Below are 21,659 nucleotides of genomic sequence, written 5' to 3'. Positions count from 1 at the left end.
CCCTTATTAAGGGCATGCAGTCCAGCTCGCTGCTCTCCCCACAATGATAGGTTAAAGGAAAAACACATTTTCTTATTCCAGAGCCTGTTATGATACCTGCCTGACCTCTGCAGGCATTTCAATTTGTGATCCTGGATTTCCGACTAGTACTTTTCCAACCTTCCCAGCACCTTCTATACTGCTCGATGGAATTAACCAGACAGCAGTCCTCTAAATAGCTGAACAGCATTCCTGGCCTCCCTCAGCTTCCCTGCAAAACAGATGTTGAAGTCCTCATCCCCACTACCTGTGAATGTGACCTTATTTGGAAGTTGGACCTTTGCAGATGTAATCAAGATAAAAGGAGGTCACACTGGATTAGGGCTGACTCTAATACAGAAGAGTGGGATATTAAAAACAAAAATAAAGACACAGATGGTTCAGGGAAGACAGGAGGAGACTGGAGTGACAGTACCACAAGTTAAGGAGCACCTCAGCCACCAGAAGCAGCACAGAAGGATCTGGCGTGAGAGGCTTGGAGGGAACCTGATCCTGCCCACACGAGATGCCTGGCTTCTGGACTGTGAGGAAATACATTTGTTATTTTAAGCTGTCTAGGTTTGGGTACTCTGCTAGAGAAACCCCAGGCGAATGAACACACAGCCCCACTACAGGTCTCTCTGTCCCGCAGCTTGCCCGTATCTCTGGCCTCCCCTCTTTCCCCCTTCCAGCCGGTTTTCCACCACCTTTCTTACAGTCCCTTCCTGCCTGCTATGGACCTTCAGCCTGATTGACGGCTCCCAGGATGAAAGGGTGGCCCCGCCCAGTCAAGAGTTCAGCCAATAGGGAGGGAGCAAAGGGGAGCACCTATTTGCAGGTGTTGATGTGGCTTACAGCTGGGTGGGTGGCGGTTACCAGGCTGCCAGGAGCAGCTACAAGAACCTGACATACACAGTGTAGATCTCAGCGATTTCATTTCTAGAAGCTGCGAGAACAACAAGCTCACCCAGGATTTCATGTGAATTGGCCGAGACACCTCCACTCCCTCCCCAGCATCTTGAAATCGACTTTAGCAGCTTCTTAGCATTCAGCACAGCCCTCGCTGGTGAAGCTTAGACAGACCGTCCGCTCCCTACAAAGCAGGGCCCTGACAGCGTTTTTCTTTTTCCTTCCTCATTGCTTAATCTGTCCACTTCCTGATACTAATGGATTTTTAAATGAGCCTAGGACAATTGATAGCATTTCCCAATTAAAACCAAATACCCTTCATCCACCCTTCACACAGACACTGGGTACAAACAGTGCAGGGAGCACAGGCCCAGCCAGGCACCCTACAGCTCTCCCGCCCTCTCTGCCTGCAGAGATGGCCGCCCACTCTCCCTGGACCTGGCTTCTGCAGAGCTGCTCTGAGAAGCAGAAGCAACTTCTAGATGCCAGCCCAAGCAATGTAGGCTGAGATTTCTGAACAGTCACAGGACTAGGGTCAGAAATGGGATTTTTCCCAACTGTCTCTGATGTCCGTTTTATAATTACTGAATTCAGAGGCTTCCCACAGGACCATGGGAAATTATTATACAGACATAGAAATTCATAGTGAATTTGAGGGAGGGAGGGCTAAGGTTCTGGGGAAGAATGACTTTTTATTGTTTATTCACATAAAGTATAAGAAATAAAATTATGTAGCTACTCTTAGTGAATGCCTGCTCTGTGCTAGGCCCCACAGGTGGCCCCTTGCATAAATTATTTCCAGGCATAACAACATTAGGGAAGGACTATCTCTGGTTTACAGATGAGAAAACACATACTCTCGGAAGTTAAATAATTTATCCAAGATGACACATCTAGCAAATGTCAGAGATCAATCTAGGTAGTCTAAATCCAAATCCATGTTCTTCCAGGAGTGACTCATTACTTTCCTGGAGGGAACATAATTTTAGTAACCATATTTGGGGACTATGTTCAAGTGTTCAAGGCTAACTTAGAGGGTTGATGAACGGTGAAGGTGTAAAGGAGTATTCATTCATTGTCTGATCCAGATGGAAGAAGAAACGTCATTACACCCATAGAATTCTATCCTCTTGAACCTCAGTGCCCACTTACAGAGAGTTCAAGGTTACTCTGAAGGAACAATTCCCAGACAAGTCTAGATATGCAAGGCTGGGCAGCAGCAACAATGTGGTGGGGTCCTCTTCTCTTTCTGCCATCCTGTTGCCATTTCCATACTATGAAAGTAAGCCCCAGCATCTGTTTCAGTTTCCACCTCCTCCATCTCAGGTCTTGTCTTATTCCTCATTACCACCTTCTGGAGTGGGATTTATTATCGGTACTCTTATCCCTCCACCACAGAGAAAGAAACTGAGAATTTAAGCCCCTTGCTTAAGATCAGTATGTCAGCTAGTTGTGGTGCTGTGTCTCAAACCCTGACATTTGAAATGGCATAAACCAAGATCTCACCTGGCTGTATGTATGGGTGAGTTCAGCCTTTGGAGCAAGCCCAGGGACCACTAAGATGATGATGATGATGAGCTCAGCACTGGAGTTCTGGAAGAGAATAGAAGGCAAGTGATCACAAGTAAGGATCACAGATGGAATCCTCTAGCCAGCCAGCTGGTTGGCCACTGTCAGAGGCAAGTCCTAGGCCACATCTCACCCTCACTTGATTCCATCAGGTGCCTCTTGGGAATTCTCCCTATAAATTTCTCCAAACCTGAATGAGACTGTTGAACTCTACAAGAGTTAAGTTCCTGAACATCAGCTCAAACAGAAAATGGGGGAAATTAACTTTCCTTCTTCCAAGGCTAAGGAACACCAACCACATCCCATCTTTCACATGTAGGGAGCAGTCAGGAAAGGTGTGGAAAGTGTGTAGGTTCTGAACTGTTCTGAATTGGATCGTTTTGTTGTGGTTGCTCTTACATACCGGATGGAGGGTCTCCACATGATCTCCTTCCAAAAATCTCCTTAATCACATCCTAAGCTAAACATGTCACCTTCTCACAGCATCCTGTGAGACCTGTTAAACCCTGAACACACCCAAACACAATCTCACGTTAAAGCTTGACTAGGGCCATTGCAAAGGCTTGACATGACCCAGACAACTTGGCTTCTTTGTAAACGAGAAAATGGCTCCAGGTTCCTCCCTCAATCCTGACCCCTGGCTAGGGAATGGCATTTTTTACTTCTTCTCTTTCATCCCAATAAGGATGGTTGGTTCTAAATTCATAACATTTCTAGCCATTCCCTCCCTCCATCCGCTGCCATTACTCCTGTCTAATCTGTCATCCACACTCTTGGCTCTAGAGGAACTCCTTCATTTCCTGCACCATTACTGCTTGGTTCAGAGCCATTCTTCATTCTGTGGCTGGTATGACTTTGTCACAAGCCTGCTTCGAACACTTACGTGGTTTCTCATTATCTTCTAGACAGATTTCAAACCCCTAATGACTTCTCACAAGTGACATCACAATTAGCCTCTGCTAACTTTCTCAGCTGAGCTTCTTCTCAGCCTTGCACCCTCCACTCCACTTACAAGGAACTCAAAACTCCTCCAAATCCCAGCTCGCTCTCTTCAAAGCCTCTGTGCATTTCTCTAGACCAGGGAAGCCCTAGGGTGCTTCCACCTGGTCTCCCCTACACATTCTTCAGATACCAGCATAGACCATTCCAGTGGGAGAGCTCCCTCTCCACCCCAAGCACCTGTCAGCATCACCTGACACATGCTCCAGCTGCCCTGTGCTTTTGCCCTGAGGGATTGGGGGTGGGCCCCTCATATTTTAATTGCTTGTTTACCGCTTTCTCTTGCAGACACAGAGCCTCTGAGAGGCCACGGGATGTGCATCATTAAACATTGCACTGGGCATGTGGTAGACACTCAATAAATATTTATTGTTTTCTCTTCCTCCCCGCTCAGTTTCCTTGGCACTGACCACATGAGCCACAGTCAGGTCCTCTTAAACACATCCTCAGCGTGCCCATGCTCATTATAATACCCTTCATCACCCTCTCACGCTGTCTCCTCCGTTTTGCTCTTCTAAAGGTGTTTCAGACTCATGCCATGAAATGTCACTTCAAAACAGTTGACAAAAATCAGAAGCTCAGTGTTTTTCCCCCTTCTACTCTTCCATAGTGACAGGATGAACCAAGCTGTAGTGGATCTCAGTTGCCATGGTAACTGATAGAGCCTACTCTTTTCACTTTCTCTTGTAGAGGGAAAATACATCTCTTTTCCTATAACTAGTGAGACATGAGAATTTATCCTACCATCTGCAAGATACCTAAGAGCCCAAAGGACTCATTCGCAATTACTGAGTGCTTCTGCACCATTCTGGAAAATGTTTGCTGCACAAAGACTTGGCAGAAGGAATTGTAAAATGTTTGACATGAGGCCTGGAGAGAGGAGTGTGTGTGTGTGCATGCAGGCCATGCATGTGTCCACTTGTGAGGAACAGGAGAGAAGATAGGTCTCCCATCTTTTGTCCTGGCTGAGCCAGGTCATGAACTACAACAACTCAGGTCTCTGAACATGAGGTCCTTATTGTAAGGAGGAAGAGGTTTTTGGAGGCCCAGGATTAGTCCTCTAGCTAGCTGTATATGTGGGAGTTCAAAACGGCTGCTCACAGACATTCTAGACTTGGAGCAGGGAAGACACATGTCCAATTCTTAAAAGAAAAAAAGCACTACACATAGTAAGTCATCTGTGCATGCAAGAAAATAAAGATAAGCTGCAACTGAACCAAACTCCAGGGTACATGTCCCCCATTACTTGTTCCAGGAAAAAGGAAAACAAAATATGATGTCTTTCATCTGTACAGCCATGGATTTCACTGACTCGCACCTCATATGTGTCGCAGGCACCATGATGCAGGCGTCGTGGGTAACCCTAATGTTCAGAGAGGTTAAGTGACCTGCCAAGGGTCACAGAGGAAAATTATGACAGGCTGAAGGAGAATCTGGGTCTTCCAACTTGCAATCTAGTGACTATTTGCTATGTCTAAAGATGGTTTGTCCCCACAAAAACATATGTTGAAATTTAATTCTTCAATGCTGCAACATTGGGAGATGGAGCCAGTGGAAGGTGTTTGGGAGACAGAGGCAAAGCCTTCGTGAATGGATGAAAGTCAGATTTCAAAAGTGGGTGAATTCTCACTCTTCCAGGACTGGACTGATTACAAAAGCAGGTTGTTCTAAAGCAAAGTAAACCAGGTACAATAGTGCACACCTGTACTTGGGAAGCTGAGGCAGGAGGATCTCAAGTTCAAAACTCAGCAAACAACAACAAACAATAAAGTACCTTCTCTTGCATCCTCTCTGATCATGTGACCTCTCCTCCACATGCCACTGCTTCCCTTCCACTTTCTACCAGGAGGCTTCTGTTTTTTATAAATTACCTGGTCTCAGGTATTTTGTTAGAGCAACAGACTAAGACAATAATCCACTCATAATACGAACCCTCCTCAAGAAAGAGCTGGGTCTACTCTTTTGTACTCTGCCTTCCCTGCCTGTAACATAGTATTTCTGACAAAAGTATATAGGAACTTAAGCACAGGATATTAGATAGTCTTCTGGAAGATTCTCTGTATGTAGTCTGTACCCATGGTGTGAGTTGAGTTTGTTTCTATTGCAGCTGATACAGCATCTTTTTCTCCTTGCAGCGCAATGTGGTCAGTATTAATGTAATCCCTGTTTCAAAAACAAAGAAAGAGGCACAGATAAGCTAACTCCCTTGCCTAAGGTAGAGGGGTTAACAACTTGTGAAACAAACAGGAAGAGAAAAGGAAAGAAGGAAGGGGAAACAAGGAAAACTTTTACAGTTAAATATCCTATCAACCACGTTCTGGACCTTGCACTAGACATTTTCAAATGTAGTGCTTGATTTAATCTCATAGCATCTCTGTGAGGTGGGGTGTGGAGTCTATGCATGAGGAAATGGAGGTTCAAAGAGATTTAATTGCCTTCTGAAGATCACAGAGCAAGTAAGCAGCAAAAAGTAGGAACGGCAGCCGATTGTGCCTGGTTGGGCAAAGCCTGCATTCTTAACTTCACAGGCTGCCACCTCCTGTCACTCTACCATCAGTGATGGCAATTTTGAAAGGCTACCAGGACACAGACTCATTCAACAACTTTAGCACTAGAAGAAGGCTGTAAAGATCTTCCCTCCCTGAATGGATGATGGGAGGGAGAACACAGGAAGTCTCACACTGGGTCTGAGGATTTTTCCAACATATCCTCTATTATGGGATCTAGAGATGTGTTGGTGAAAGGACGTGGTCACTTGCCATCAATTAGATGTGCAATATTGGGAAAATTTGCCACCCTGTGGGCCTTTCTTCTCCCATATGTTAAATATGGTGGCTGGACTATTGGCAGAAAGGCTTCATTGATGTGCCAGTGCTGATTGATTAATTGGTGGTGCCTCCTGGAAGGCTGTGCTGTGCAGGGCTGACGGTGCACCTGTCCATCATGGAACCCAGAGGGAGGGGATGGGAGGACCAGTGTCATAGACTCACCAGCCCAAGACTGAATGAATAAGTATTGGTAGTTTTACCATCTTTGTTCAATCTCTTGCACAATGATTTCTAGTTTTGAACTATATTGGGTGCAATAGTAAATTCTCATACTTTGCATAGATCTTTACTTTCAAGCCATCAGGAGGAACTCTGCGACCTAGGAACACTAGGTCCACTACTGAAGAATGGCTGAACAAACTTACCTTCCTTCTCCCCAGCTCCATCAGGATCTCATGGACTTCTATCATTCTACATTTTCTTATATTTTTTCCATATAAAAGAATATTGAAAATCTCAGTCTCCCCCAACCCCAGTCCTTACTGTTTACAGCAGTAGATGGTGGCAGGGGCCGGGGGAAGGATGACTTCTTGGATTATAGAGAGTCCCTCACTTACAATGATTCAACTTACAACTTTGTGGCATTATGGCAGTGTGAAAGCAAGACCCCTTTGCTAGAGACTGTAATTTGGATTTTCGTTTTTGGTCTTTTCCTGGGGGAGTGATGAGGTGTGAGACTCTCTCGTGATGGTGGTCGGAGGCAGCAAATTTGGCCATGTTATCGTGAGGTAAAGAATCAGTACTTTACAGTGCGCTGTCTTGTTAAACTATGATATAGAGTAGATTAGGGGTATCAAATGCTCTTCTGATCTATGATAGCTCCAACTTATGGCAGGTTTATCAGGATGCAACCAATTTTAAAACGATGGAAGCTTTGATTTTGTTAGGGTGCTGATATTGAACCCAGACATTCAGTTTGCTAACCAGATGTTTCTCCACTGAACTAAATTTTATGTCCTTGGATTTTTCACTTTGAAAAGTAGGCAGCTTAAAGTCAGTAAGGTCAAAATGTACAAAAACACAGCCAGTAAGGCCAAGGGGGGATCTAGGCTTTGCATAAAATATGCAAACACAACCATCAAGAGGCTGGTTTGAAACACTGAAGAGCATTACTTTAAGGGAAAAGTTTTCAATTTGTGATCTGAAGGGCCCTTGGCATTTCTTGGAAGTACTTTAGGCCCAGCTGTACGGACCAAGAGTGTGTGTCTGTGTGTGATTTGTGCTCACTTGACTTTACATTTCAACCTGCGCCTCTCAGCTTCTCTTACTTTCTGCTTTATGAATTACATTTCCCCGCAAGATTTAGTGTGAGCAAACATAAATCCGAAAACCAGGCATTTAGGTACATAAAAGTTTTGCTTTACAGAACAGCCAATTAGATTACCAAACCCATTTTATTAAAGAGTGTTCTACATGACGAAGGCCAAAACAGTCGATTCAAAAGTCGGGACCATTTTGTGAAGGATAAGCCAGAGGGTAAATGCCAGAGGAAGCTGCGTTCTACCTAGGAGGACAGCAGGGAACACTTTGCCCCTCTAGGATATGTCTGCATGGACCTCTGTGACAATTCTGAATTCCTGGCCTTGGAATGCCCTTGTAAAAATGACACTCTGCATCTCAAAACACCCCTTCCAGAAGCACCCTTCTTGTTTATACAGAAAATAGCCTGCTTGCTCCTGAGCTGGTAGGAAGATTGAAGAAATAGCAAGTACTCAGAATCAATTAGCTTTGATTTACAAAGCAGCATCACTCACATGATAATTAAAACCTCACATTACTTATTATTCTATTTGCTTTGCTGAGTGACACACACACAAAGACACATACACACACTCATTCATGGAAAAATATATCACTCTTACTGTGATTCAAAGAACATTTGAAGTTTCTTGGAAATATTTATGGGTGACTGGGACAGAAGTGGTTTTCAAAACCAAACAGGTTTTAATAAAAAAATGCCAATCATTTATCCAACATCTATTATTTGGCAGATATGAAAAAAAATAACTATAATAATAATAATAAGATAATGTTGGTTAACAAGGAGTCCCCATCTTGTGCCAGGAACATGTAAATGTTTTATGTGTACTAACTAATTTTACCCATATGTTAACTTTAAGGGTTAGACGTTCTTATTATCTCCATAAGTGAGGAAACTGAGGCGCAGGGCTACAAACTGGCTGGTAAAGGTCAGGATTAAATCAGATCATCTGGTCTTATATCCTGTGATCTGAACTATGACTTCCTATTGCACAAGGATCTTGAAAGAGAATATCTACCCAAACCCTTACGATAATTGTTCCACACTGCAGAAGAGAAAATGAGACTATCATGCTAAGCGAAAAAAGCCACTCTCCCCAAAACCAAAGGTCAAATGTTTCCACTGATATGTAGAAGCTAAACCACAAGAAAGGGCAGGGAAGGGAAGAAAAGAAGTTCAGTATATTAGTCAAAGGGGAATGAAGGGAAGGGTGGGGCATGGAAATAGGAAAGACAGTAGAACAAACCTAACATAATTTTCCTCTGTACCTATAAGAAAACAGCGAAGTGAATACCACTGTTGTGTACACCCACAAGAATGGGGTCCAAATTAGAAAAAGATATAGTCCATGCTTGTATAAATACATCAAAATGAATTCTACTGTCAAGTGTAATTAAGAAGAACCAATTAAAACATTAAGAAACTTGCCAAAGTTTACTCATCTACGAAATCTATCAAATGAGTTTTTTTTTTTTTTATTGTAAACAAATGAGATACATGGTGTTTCTCTGTCTGTACACGGAGTAAAGGCGTACCATTCGTGTAATCGTAAATTTACACAGGGTAATGTTGTTTGATTCATTCTGTTATTTTTTTTCTTCCCTCCCATCTCTCCTTTCCCTCTATAAAGTCCTTCCTTCCTCCATTCTGGCCACCTTCCTTAACCCTAAACCTAACCCCAACCCTAATGCTAACCCCTCCTACCCCCCATTATATGTCATTATCCGCTTATCGGCGAGATCATTCGTCCTTTAATTTTTTGAGATTGGCTTATCTCACTGAGCATGATATTCTCCAATTTCATCCATTTGCCTGCAAATGTCATAGTTTTATCATTCTTTATGGCAGAGTAATATTCCATTGTATATATAATGCCACAGTTTCTTATTCCATTCATCAATTGAAGGACATCTAGGTTGGTTTCACAATCTGGCTATGGTGAATTGAGCAGCAATGAACATTGATGTGGCTGTATCTCTGTAGTATGCTGACTTTAAGTCCTTTGGGTATAGACCAAGGAGTGGGATAGCTGGGTCAAATGGTGGTTCCATTCTAAGCTTTCTGAGGAATCTCCATACTGCTTTCCAGAGTGGCTGCACTAATTTGCAACCCCACCAGCAATGTATGAGTGTACCTTTTTCCCCACATCCTCGCCAACACCTATTGTTGCTTGTGTTCTTGATAATCGCCATTCTAATTGGGGTGAGATGGAATCTTAGGGTAGTTTTGATTTGCATTTCTCTTATTACTAGAACATTTGAACATTTTTTCATACGTTTGTTGATTGCTTGTACATCTTCTTCTGTGAAGTTTCTGTTCATTTCCTTAGCCCACTTGTTGATTGGATTATTTGTATTCTTGGTGTAGAGTTTTTTGAGTTCTTTATATATTCTGGAAATTAGCACTCTATCTGAAGTATGAGTGGCAAAGATTTTCTCCCACTCTGTAGGCTCTCTCTTCACATTACTGATAGTTTCCTTTGCTGAGAGAAAGCTTTTTAGTTTGAATCTATCCCAGTTGTTGATTCTTGCTTTTATTTCTTGTGCTATGGGAGTCCTGTTAAGGAAGTCTGATCCTAAGCCGACATGTTGAGATTTGGACCTACTTTTTCTTCTATAAGATGCAGGGTCTCTGGTCTGATTCCAAGGTCCTTGATTCATTTTGAGTTGATTTTTGTGCAGGGTGAGAGATAGGGGTTTAATTTCATTCTGTTGCATATGGTTTTCAAATGAGTTTTGAGACAGGATTTGGATCCAAAGTTTGTGGTAATTTCCACTATACTGGCAGCCTCTTCTGTATACTATAAATTTAGCCACTTCCTATTTATTATATACAGACATGGAGAAAGCTGAAGTTAATAAAATCTGTCAAAGAGCATTATCGTTGTTGTCCAAAATACTGTCCACGTAAATTCCTAACTCTCAAACATATGTTGAAACTGTACCCAAGAAAATAGCTGCTGCAAAGCAAATCTGTCCTGGTAAATTGTGGGCTTTCTATGGCTCAGGAATGAGACACTGAAAAGTCAAAACGAATTTTTGAAGACATGTCATCAGGTATGCAGATAAAGAGGTGAAATGAGAGTCAAGAGTGATATGTGGCAAGGTTCTGTGGAAAGGAAAGATGTGCTCGGATGACATCTTTTGGCAAGTTGGGACTCAGGGGACCTCCAAGCTGTGACTTTGACTCTAAAATGAGTGGTGTAACTTGGTTCATACTTAGTGACAAAGATTCCCCAAGATGAGGCCACCAATGTCACCAATGTGAAATTTCCAAGAAATTGCTGCCTCTTTAGCTCTTTGTGGATGGGCAGACTGACCACTGAGTAATTACATCTTCCTAGAGGTGACAGAGGTAAGGAGATCTCACCCACGGACACTAGAGAGAGCAAGTACCAACACGGCCACCACACTCAGCACTACAGGGATAGAAAAAGATGCCACAGTCCTTGAAATGGGGAAAGGGAGTCAAAGGTCACACACTTATCACCCTTGCCACAGATACTTTCATTTTTCTCTCTCTTTTGTGCACTTCTGTTGAAATATATTCGAAGAACATACAACATATACTAAAAGCACTCAAGTAGATAAAGCTTGTGAAATCATTACAAGCAAGGAGAAAACCTGTTTTAGGTCTTGTTTTTTGTTCTGATTTTTTGTTGCTACAACAAAAATGCCTGCAAAGAACGACTTAGAGGAATAAAGGTTTACTTGGAGCTCACAGTTTCAGTGGCATCCATCCACAGATGGCCCACTCTATCGCTGTGGACCCAAGGTGGAACAGCACATCAGGGGGGTAGGGCCAAGTGGAGGAAGGGCCAGGAGAAAGCAGGGTTGGGGGCAGTGAGAGACGCCAGAGAAGATGCACCCTTCCCGGGCATGCCCCAGTGACCCACCTTCTTCAGCCACACCTCACCTACCTACTGTGACCACCCAGTTAGTCCATTTATACTAGGATGTACTATTTAGGTTAATATTCCTACATTGACAGCAGCTTTGGGGGGGAACCTCACAGCCAAAACACAGCAACATTCATCACCTCCAAAATTTCCTTTTGCCTCTCTAAAAGGCCTCAACCTTCCCTTACCTATTTTCTAGGCAAGCACTGAGTTATTTTCTGTTCTATTATTTGCAATCTGTATACTATTTATGGGGAGGTTTGGCTTCTTTCAATCAGCATACTTATTTTGAGATTGATATTGTTGGGTATATCAGAAATTCTTTCCTTTCGATTGTATGGGTTTAACACAGTTTGCTTATCTTTTCAACGGTTGATAGACTGGGCTCTTTATAAAGCTACTCTTATTTGTCTAAGTCTGTGTGGATGGATGTTTCTTTTTTCTCTTGGATAAATAAGGGTATATGGTTTGATTGAACAGTGGGTATGTATTTAACTTTTTAAGAAACTGTCAGGCTTTTAGGAAGTGACTTTGCCATTCTGTGCTTCTTCCAGCAATGTCAGGAAGTTACAGTCACTCTACCGTCATGATCCTCGGTAGAGTTAGTATCTTTCATTTTAAGGAGTAGTAGTACCTCACTGTGATTTTAATTTGCATTTCCTTATAAAAACATTGCATATCTTTTCATGTGCATTTGCCATCTGTAAATTTTGGGGGGAATGACAAGTCTAAATTTTTCCCCCCTCTTTAGTTTTTCTTAGTACATTAATTTTTCATATATAGGTCCTTTGTTACATTTATGTTGTGCAAATATTTTCTCCTAGTCTAAAATTTGCTTTGCTTTTTCACTTTTATAACAGTGTCTTCTGAAGTATGAAGCTTTTGATTTTGTAAGATCTGAATTATTGATTTTTTTTCTCTTATACCTTATGCTTTCCTGTTGTATTTAAGAAATCATTGCCAAGTCCAAAGTTACAAAGTTTTTTTGCAAAGTTATAATTTTAGATCTTACATTTAGGTTTATGATCCTTTTTTATTTAATTTTTTTATGGCGTGAGGTAAAGTTCAAGATTACTGTTTTTTTAAATGACTGTCCATTTTTTGAAAAGATTATTTTCCCATTGAATTGCTGTGGCACTTTAGAAAAATCAATTGTGCAGGTCCAGTTTTGGATTCCCTATTCTGTTCTATTGATCTGTATACAGACTTTTATTTGACATGAAATTATTCATGCTTTCCTTTGAGAGCCTTGATTCTGGGAATCTTTTTATTGGCTTTAAAAGTAGACGTGACCACATCAAATGACAAGAGGGAGGATAATTCATACGTGGGCAGGGAACATGTTGGGTTAATGTTCACTGCAGTATAAACTTTGTGGGAGTAGAGACACTGTGTTATTCACCTTTACTCCCAGTGAATAGACTGCAAGACTAGACACAATAAGGTTGAAAGACAGCTGAAATGGGAACTAGGTAATCTCAGATCCTGTCCTGACTTTGATATTTACTAGATTGAACCTGGAGTAATTGGAGTAATTCCATAGGATCTGTAGTTTTTTTTTTTTTTTTTTTTTTTTTTTTTTTTTTTTTTTGTCTTTGTCTTTGTTTTTTAAGAAAAGGGGAATCTTAAAACAGGTAGGTAAAGAAGACACCAGAGTCCATGTGGTATGAATGCAGTCATATGCAGACCAGAGGATTAGACATGAGGGCATGGCTCTCTCCAGACATAAAGCCTAAGATATAAGGCAATTAAATTTGCTTTGTGTATCTGCAGAGAAGCATTTCTCAGTCTTAGGACTGTTAACATTTTAGGCTGAATATTTTTTTTTTTTTTTTTTGCTGTGAGTCTGTCCTGTGCATTGGACGATGTTTGGCAGCATCCTGAACTCTAACCATTAGCTTCCAGTTGCTCCTCTGTCCCAAATGAGGCAGCCCAAACTTTCTCTAGACACTGTCCAAAGTCCACTTGGGTCAAAAATCCCCATGTTTGAGAACCACTGCTATAGAGGGTGCAAATAGTATTCAGTGTTGGTGGGTAGAGAGGGCAGAGGAGAGGCAGACCATTTTTAATAGCAAGAGGAATCATGGTAAGAATCACCAAGGGTAACGCCAAGAGTCGGGGTGGGGGTCGTGAAAGTGAACTTATTTTATTATAAGCCTACAGTAGGTGGTTGCCCATCACAGTAGGTATTTAAACACTGAGTTAGTTGAAGTAGATCGAACTGATCTTTCGAAGCCGGTTTTTTTAATCTGTAACAGGAATGTAATAATCCCAACAACACTCGGTTCTGAGATCAAGTGGAATAATGTACATAAAATCCTCTGAGCAGCATGCAACATGTGGTTTATGGTCCATCCATAGTAGATGTTGCAGGACTGCACCCATGTCCTTCGTCCTCCTTGCTCTTCCACAAGGGAAGATGCACTGTGGACGGTCAGCATCTTCCTTTTCAGATGCCATGCCCCTGGGCAGTGAACTTTGGATCCTCTTGGGGGTCCCTCTTCCCTTTTGCCACAGACATGTGTTGGAATACTGGGGTCAAGTTTTAAGTGGCAAAGACAGAAAGACAGAGACTGCTCACATGGCACACGAACACGTGTGTAAGAAGACTGATTTAGGTCTCAGTAAGGGCTGTGATACAATCTAAAATTCACATCAGAGCTTTGCACTTTCAAAGCCGTCGGTACTGTGGCACTTTCCATCTCCCTTTACTGTTAGTTATCATACATGATTTTCTTGGGAAACCATAAAGGGGTAGGATGACTGGCTGGATTTGGACCTCTGAGAGTTCCAGCCTCTGTAACACTTATATAACTATCAAAGCAATAACCTAATCCATAATAAATTATCATATGATCATTAGAATTCCTTTTGGAGCATAAAATAATTTTAATTCACCAATCTTTCAAAGAAGCTTGAAAGAGTCCCTGAAAGAGTCCTCATAAGCTCTAATTATTTTCTCTGAGTTTGCCTTATTATCTGACTTTGAATAGAATTCTAGGCACAGCCGTCATTAAATATTTTGTACCCTTCATGATAAGGACAATTTCACCTGCTAGCTGTCTAGTGGATCAACTTATACTCTAATTTTTGGAATGACAGTTCACAATTTGAACAACACCTCAGTTCATACATTGTATTGAGAAGGAAACACAGGTAAACTTGCTAAGGCTCCAACTCAGACTCTAAGAGAACTGTTTCATCACCTATGAAGGATGTATCCATAATTATCTTCCACTGAATGTACAAAAAGAAAAAAAAAATCAGTCATTTTTTCCTTCTTAAGGATCATAGTTTCTCCATGCGTTTTACTGAGCTTAGTAAGGCAGGGTGAACGTTTGAGGTCTTATAAATCTGGTCTTTCCAAATGCAATAGTTTGGATCTCAATTATCCCCCAAAGGTCTGTCTTAAAGGCTTGGTCACCAGCCTATGGTGCTATTGTGGGGGGTGGTGGAACTTTTAGGAAGTGGGGTCTAGTGGAAGGAAATTCGGTCATTGGCAGTGTGTCCTTGAAGGGGATATTGGGACCCTGGTTCTTCCTTTTCCTCTCTTTGTTTCCCAGCTTCCATGAGGTGAGCAGCTTCCTCTGCCATGCATTCCCACCATAATGTACTGTCTTGCCACAGGCCCAAAAGCAACAGGGCTCAGCACACATGCTCTGAAATCATGAGTCCAAATAAACCTTTTCTTTTTTTAAGCTGATCGTCTCAGGTATTTTGTCACAGTGATGGAAAACTAACTAATACACCAAATATCAGAGCTTATGTTTTATAAACAATTAAAACAATAATTTTTAAGAGTAGCCAATATGTCTACTGACCCTAAGGAATACTCTTACGTCTGCTCTTTTCTGTGCTCCCTCCAATGACTTCTTTATGCTTCCTCAGTGCAAACACTACATTCTCATTCTTTACACTGCATTTTCACCCAACACTAACATTTTCAGAAACATCTTCCCCCAGAGAGGAAATCTGAATACTATACCTATTTCCTTAGATTTTGTTTCTGTTTGACTGTAGTAACTCACCTCTCATTCTTGATCTGGCTCCACTCCAGGTTTAGCTTGTGAACAGGAATGCCAGAGTCCTTCAGACACCATGACCCCTTCGACCACAGAGGCAGCTTCTTAGCCATACTCAGAGGGCCCAGGCCCTACAGAGATAGCACGCCACCGTGTTCTAAGTTGTATCTTCAAGCAACAGAGGAAAGTGCCCACGGTTTTAGAGTATGATTCCCAAATTCTATCATCAGCTGAGTGATCAGTTTCAACTTATTCTAGGCAAATTAGGCAGTCTGAGCACCTTGCTACCCCCAGAACCTAGGCGACACCTCTACTTATTATTAAAAGACGCTCTATGAACACTTTCAATTGCCGCCTTGGTATTTCAATGAAAGGAGATGTGACTGGTTTTAAACTGTGTACATGCTGCTTATCATCAGTAACCACGCAGGCTAGAATCCTTTTCCCTAAGACCTTGCTTCCAAGAAATGCTCAAATACATAATATTCAGAGATAAAAGGTACTCTGCTTGCTCTTAATTCCCAAACAGCACAACGAGGAATTTCTGCTTCCTGGACCAAGATTCCCCAGGCATTTGCATTATCTGGTGGTGTAGAAATTTCCAAAGACATTTTGGATGCTGATCTGGGACTGTTGAGTTTCTGCTTTTCCCAGTGAAAGTAATGTAAAAAAGCATAACCCAAAGCAACAAGCTATTTTCACTCTCACCATGGTTTTAGTTAGCTAAAACATTAAGCAGCACATGGTCTTAGAATAAATGAAGGCCCTTGAGTGAATTAAATTTAACTCTGAACCATGTATTACATTGCCTTCATTTTTCTTATTTTCCTGCAGTTTGCCTCGAGGGTAACTGTGGTGCTGTTTCATCGACGCATATCCACCCAGGTCTTGGTAGAAGGCAGCTGGAGTTTAACACCTGCCCCTGCTCAGTCTCAGAGGATTTTCCAATCTTAGTGGAGAAGATCCAGACTCCCAGAGTGACCTGGGCAATATGCTCACTTTTCAGTTTTCATTTTCCCTGAGGCACTTGGGCAGTGCGAAAAGTCCTGCTTTGCCCATTGCAATAAAATGAGCTCTCTCTGCCTCCATTCTCTGATATGTCATTCACTGTCCTCAATCCTTACCTATGTGTTAATCCATAAGGGTCAAGAAAGGTAGTTTTACCCCCTCTTGGTAAATGAAGAGACTTTTAGAGAGCAACTTCTCTAACTTCACATTACCACTTCCTGGTAATTCTAGAATTTGAACCCATATCTCCCTGACTCCAAAGTTCTCAATTTGTAATTAAATAACCAAGGCAATGAAGTTAATCATAATGACTGCATCAGTAGAAGCAAAACCTGACACTTTGATTCCACTACAAGAATAGGGGGCACATCCTCAGAACTTCCAAAAATAAGAGGTGACCTTGATTCTCATCCTCAAAATATTAGAACCTTGATAACATCACATAATCCTTGACTCCCCAATATAACAATTTTATCTGGATCCTGCTATGCTGATGTCTTGGACGTCTTGACCTTTATGATTATGGTAATCAGAGGAAAGCTGTTCTTCCAATATGAACAGATAAAAGCAAGCTTGGTACCCTTGGTTACCTCATACGCTTGTGTTTTACATTGGCTGAGCCCAACCTTTTGTAGAACCACTCTCTTCTAGATTCTGTTATTACATATTGCCTTCCAGTATGCTTCAGGAGATGCACATATCAAATAATGTTAATATAATTACATATATATAGTCTCTTCTAATTATTTCTGGAAGGTATGTGACCGTGTCATAATTATTCCCACTTTTTAAAAGAGAAAATTAAGGTTTAGACTGATGATGCTATTTCATTCAATTCCACGTGGTTGGGTCATAGGAGTGTAAATCAGTCACGTCCACATTCACGTTAACTATTTTATGTTTGCATTCCTCTTTTCTGGGAGACTTCCCACAATTATTGACTAACCACACACTAACGTCTAAAGCAAACTCTTTCTCACTTTCCTGGGCCATAAAGAATTCCTTGTTCTCCCAACATTTCACTAATACTACAACTTGAGGCATTATTCTGTTTTTTATCACATGCTGTTATAAGTGCCTTGCCTCCTTTGATGCAATGTAGGCAGCTGTCATCCCAAAGGTGTGCAGGAGATAATTAGGAAGCAAGATAAGCCAACTAAGAAAAACTCAGTTCTGTAACTAGTGAATGCATCGACAAGGTAGAATTTGCCAGCAAGTTACCCAGAGTGGGCCCAAAGAGACCATCCAGAAGGACTCATTCAGGAAGCAAATGGGTCTCAGTGGTCTGGCAATACTACCACTTCTGTCCCCCTATTTATTCTTTCTTTCCATAAATGCTTACGTAGCACAGAGTCTATGTCAGATTCTATGAGAGGTATTGGGGACATAGTGGTCAATAAGCAGATGTAAGAGGCGAGACTTCAAAAACAGGAGCCTTGATCAGCAGTCCAGGCTTGGGAAAGCACATGTCTTGGTGACAGTGGCACATAGGCCACTCTGCCTGTCTCCCCTCTCTGGCCACCCTCTTTTGCCAGATGTGCATCTCCTGGTACCTGCTGCAGTCACAGCCTCATTAGATGAGGTTGGAGCCACACACAGCACATTCGTTGAACAGAGGAGGCAAGATGATCACTCAAATCCCTGGCAAATTTCATCCAGGCAAATCCAGCTCTTCCCGGGGCCCTCTCTGTCTTCCCTTTCCTGTGAAAGATTTCAAAGACTGCTCTGTTGCCGAGCTCCTGTTCTGCCTGGCTGTATTTGTTATGAAGATTGACAGAGGAGGTGAAATGTGCATTACATAAGGAACAGCACTGAGTACCTGGAATTGAGAGGAGGCCCACATTTCACAATCGCAGCACATTCGACAAGGCCTGCACAATTGCTCTATTAAATTAAACGACTGCAGTCTCCCCATCTGGGCACGTAATCTCCACAGAGGCTGGGCTCCTTTACAGCCAATAGCCTGCAGGTGTGCAAATAAGCACTCACAGTCCGCACAGATGTCAGGGCCTAATTAAAATATAGAACGAAAGTGCTCTTCCCTAGGTACCGAGCGGGCAGTGCTGCCGTGCTTCTTGGGACAGGGAATGGTGAAGCTAGAAAATTTAATTCTAGTTGTAGAAGCAATGGCTGCGAGAAATCCACCTCCTGAGAACCACTTAGCAAGGAGTGGAAAGTCAAAAAGTACCCGTCTCATTTTCTTGTTCAACATCATTTGCAGTTTGGTACCATAATGCAATTAGGATGGCTATGTTTTAGATCAAGGGCAGAGACTTGGAGCAAGCAACAGTCCCAGCTTGCCCTTTCAGATGGTGAGTCAGACTGTGCTGATTACGATCATGCTGTGCGGATCATAATTTTGACCAAGGGGGCAGCCATGTCACCTGGTTTCTGAGAGGAGTTCTAAAAAATTGAGAGAACAGACAGCTGAAGAGTTGTCAATCATCTACATAACATACAATGAGGAGTGAGGGGAGGTAACTGCATTTTAAAGCCCATAGAAGCCCAAGAACAGGGTGATAATGAAAGTTTATAATCACTTAAGAATTCACCATCTCTACCCTCCCTCCTAACGTAGATGCTTTCTCTGTTTCTCTGGATGCCCATTTACATCACTCTTCCTCTGCATTTCTGTCTTCCTTCATTCTCTCTTCCCATCTCAACCTCCCCACCTGCCTCTTCATTCATTTTTGCTGGGTTTATATATATATATATATATATATATATATATATATATATATATATATATATAAAATTGACCTTGAAATTAGGACTGTCTGAATGTGAGGTCTGACCCTGACATATTTTCATTTTGTTTAAACTAAGCACATTTTTTTCCCCATTCCTAAGACTTATTTTAAAAATTAGATGAATTTAATTCCAAGGCACTCTCTCAAAACCCCAAATTATTTAAAATGTGGTAGCTCCATTTATTGCATCAGGGGCCCTAAAGCATACTCTTTACCAATTTAAAGGAGCCTCCTGCCTTCTCACTGAAGCTCTTCCCAGTGTGCGGTACCGATGGTAATTTTGGTTTTGATGGTTTTATTTAAACAGCTAAACAGTTATTTCAACATCATCTTAGGAAAAAAGCACCTCAAAGCCAGCCATGGATAAGAAAAAAGTTGATTTAAAGTATGTGAAACAAACTGCAGAGTAGGTGGCTTGCAGTTGGGAGAAATATCACAAAGGTGTTACTTGAATGCCCCAAGTTTAGAAAGAGCTGGGATTGACACACGTACACTCTGCAGACACCACACACAAGGTCCATACTCAGGTTCTCATCTGTCTTTTCTGTCACCACTCTCTGACGTTACTGAGACGCTGAGTGGTTAATACCTTTACTGAAGGGGACAGAACTGGGATGGGATCATGGCACTGGCTTCACTTCTGAGTCATGCACCTTCAATTATCAACAGTGCCCTCAGAAGTGCCCACAGTGCCTCTCATGGTAAGCTCGCAAGAAATGTCAAACATTCATCACGCTAGCATTTATGCAAAACATCCTCCACAGATATAGTGGTGCATGCCTGTGATCCCGGGGATTTCAGAGGCTGAGGCAGGAGGATCACAAGTTCAAGGCCAGCCTCAACAATTTAGGAAGACCCTGTCTCAACATAAAAAATAAAAAGGGCTGGGAATGAGCTAAGTGGTAAAGGACCCCAGGGCTCAATTTCCAGAACAAAAAAACCAACCAAACAAACAAACATGTCCTTGATCTCTCAAATCATCCCTATGAGTTCATCTTTTCTTTTTAACAGGTGATGAAGTAGGCATTTAAAAGTTAAGTGACCTGTAACCAATGTTGAGAAGTGTTTGGAATTTTTCCTAAATACTATTTGATAGTACACTATCATTAGCATCTTTAACCCTCATTCCTAAGCAGAGGCTGAGGGTCTGTGTGTCCCACATATGGGGCATAATTAAAGAACAATGAAGATAATCTTTAAGGAATTATTTTACAATCCACACATAAAGTCACTTATTTTACTGTGCTATCCTGTTAATTTGAAGATACAGGTATCTTTATTTTTATTATGTATGGTTAAGGTATATATATGATTTTCCTGTGTACACAGAGAAAAGCTTACTAAAACCCAGAAAATGAATACATCCATCATCTTGTGTGTGTGTGTGTGTGAGTGTGGTAATACATCTTAGCAAATTTCCAGTATACAATATTTTTAACTATCAGTTACATGCTGTCCATTAGCTCTGTGTCCCATCTTGCTTTGATCTAAGCCAGAGTACAAAAGAGAATGAATCTGTGCTGGAAGAATTCTGAGATGATCCCCAAGATTTCCTGGCCCCTGTCTTACACATACCTTCTCCCATTCACTCAAAGAATACTGTTCTAAGTATTTCTGGGAAGGGGTTTGGATCATGTATTTAAGGTCCCAACAGAGTTATCCTTAAGACAGAGAGATTAACCTGCATAAACCTGGCTAATCCAGAGAGACCCCTCAAGGGCTCTTCCTGGCAAGAGAAATTTGAAGCCTGAGAGACATAGTATATTGCTGGCTTTTCAATGAATGGATAAACAGAGCCGCATGAACTCTGGCAGTTAAGAATAATCCCAGCTGTGACAATTAGCAAGAACTGGGGACCCTCCACACTCTACATGCAAGGAACCACATTTGACCAAAAATCTAAGTAGGTTTTAAGGAGAATTCTTTCCTGAAGTCACCAGAAAGGAACATACTCCACTGGATACTTTGATTATGGCTTTGAAAGACACTGAGCAGAGAACCTAGCCATACCCCACCTGGTCTTCTGACATATAGGAACTGTGACATAATAAATGGGTATTAAGTTATTTCTGATAATTTGTTATATAATTATAAAAAATTAATACAACATTCAAAGCCCTAAATATAGCAATAATTATATAAATATTTCTATTATTTATAAATTTACTCAATTGAATCACTTAGATTTTTTGCTCTTAAATTTGAATAAATTTTACTGTTGATAAAAACCAGCTTAACAGTGACTAGCATAATATCTAACAGTCACTGAACAATCATGATGTGTTCATTTTGCTAAGTGTCTTATATACATTAAATCATTTCATCCTCATGAACTTAGAGTGGGGACCTGGGGACCTATGGAATCCTGAGGGGATCGGAATATAGAGGAAAGTTTAT

The 21,659-nt window shown here is 41.5% G+C and overlaps 1 protein-coding gene across 3 annotated transcripts in view; it reads right to left on the bottom strand.

The window, feature by feature from the left end:
* ATP10B (ATPase phospholipid transporting 10B (putative)) overlaps positions 1-21,659 on the bottom strand; it is a 323,628-nt gene that overhangs the window by 146,643 nt on the left and 155,326 nt on the right. The window contains exon 3 of one of the 3 annotated variants that reach the window (XM_079143825.1): positions 2,434-2,520. The exons of the other annotated variants lie outside the window; for them this stretch is intronic. The gene's annotated coding sequence lies outside the window, so the exon portion shown is untranslated. The remainder of the gene's footprint in view (positions 1-2,433; positions 2,521-21,659) is intronic. 3 annotated transcript variants of the gene reach the window in all.

The sequence above is a fragment of the Sciurus vulgaris genome (assembly GCF_902686455.1).
Source record: "Sciurus vulgaris genome assembly, chromosome: 6".
Lineage (NCBI taxonomy): Eukaryota > Metazoa > Chordata > Mammalia > Rodentia > Sciuridae > Sciurus > Sciurus vulgaris.
This window is presented reverse-complemented; position numbering and strand designations above follow the sequence as displayed.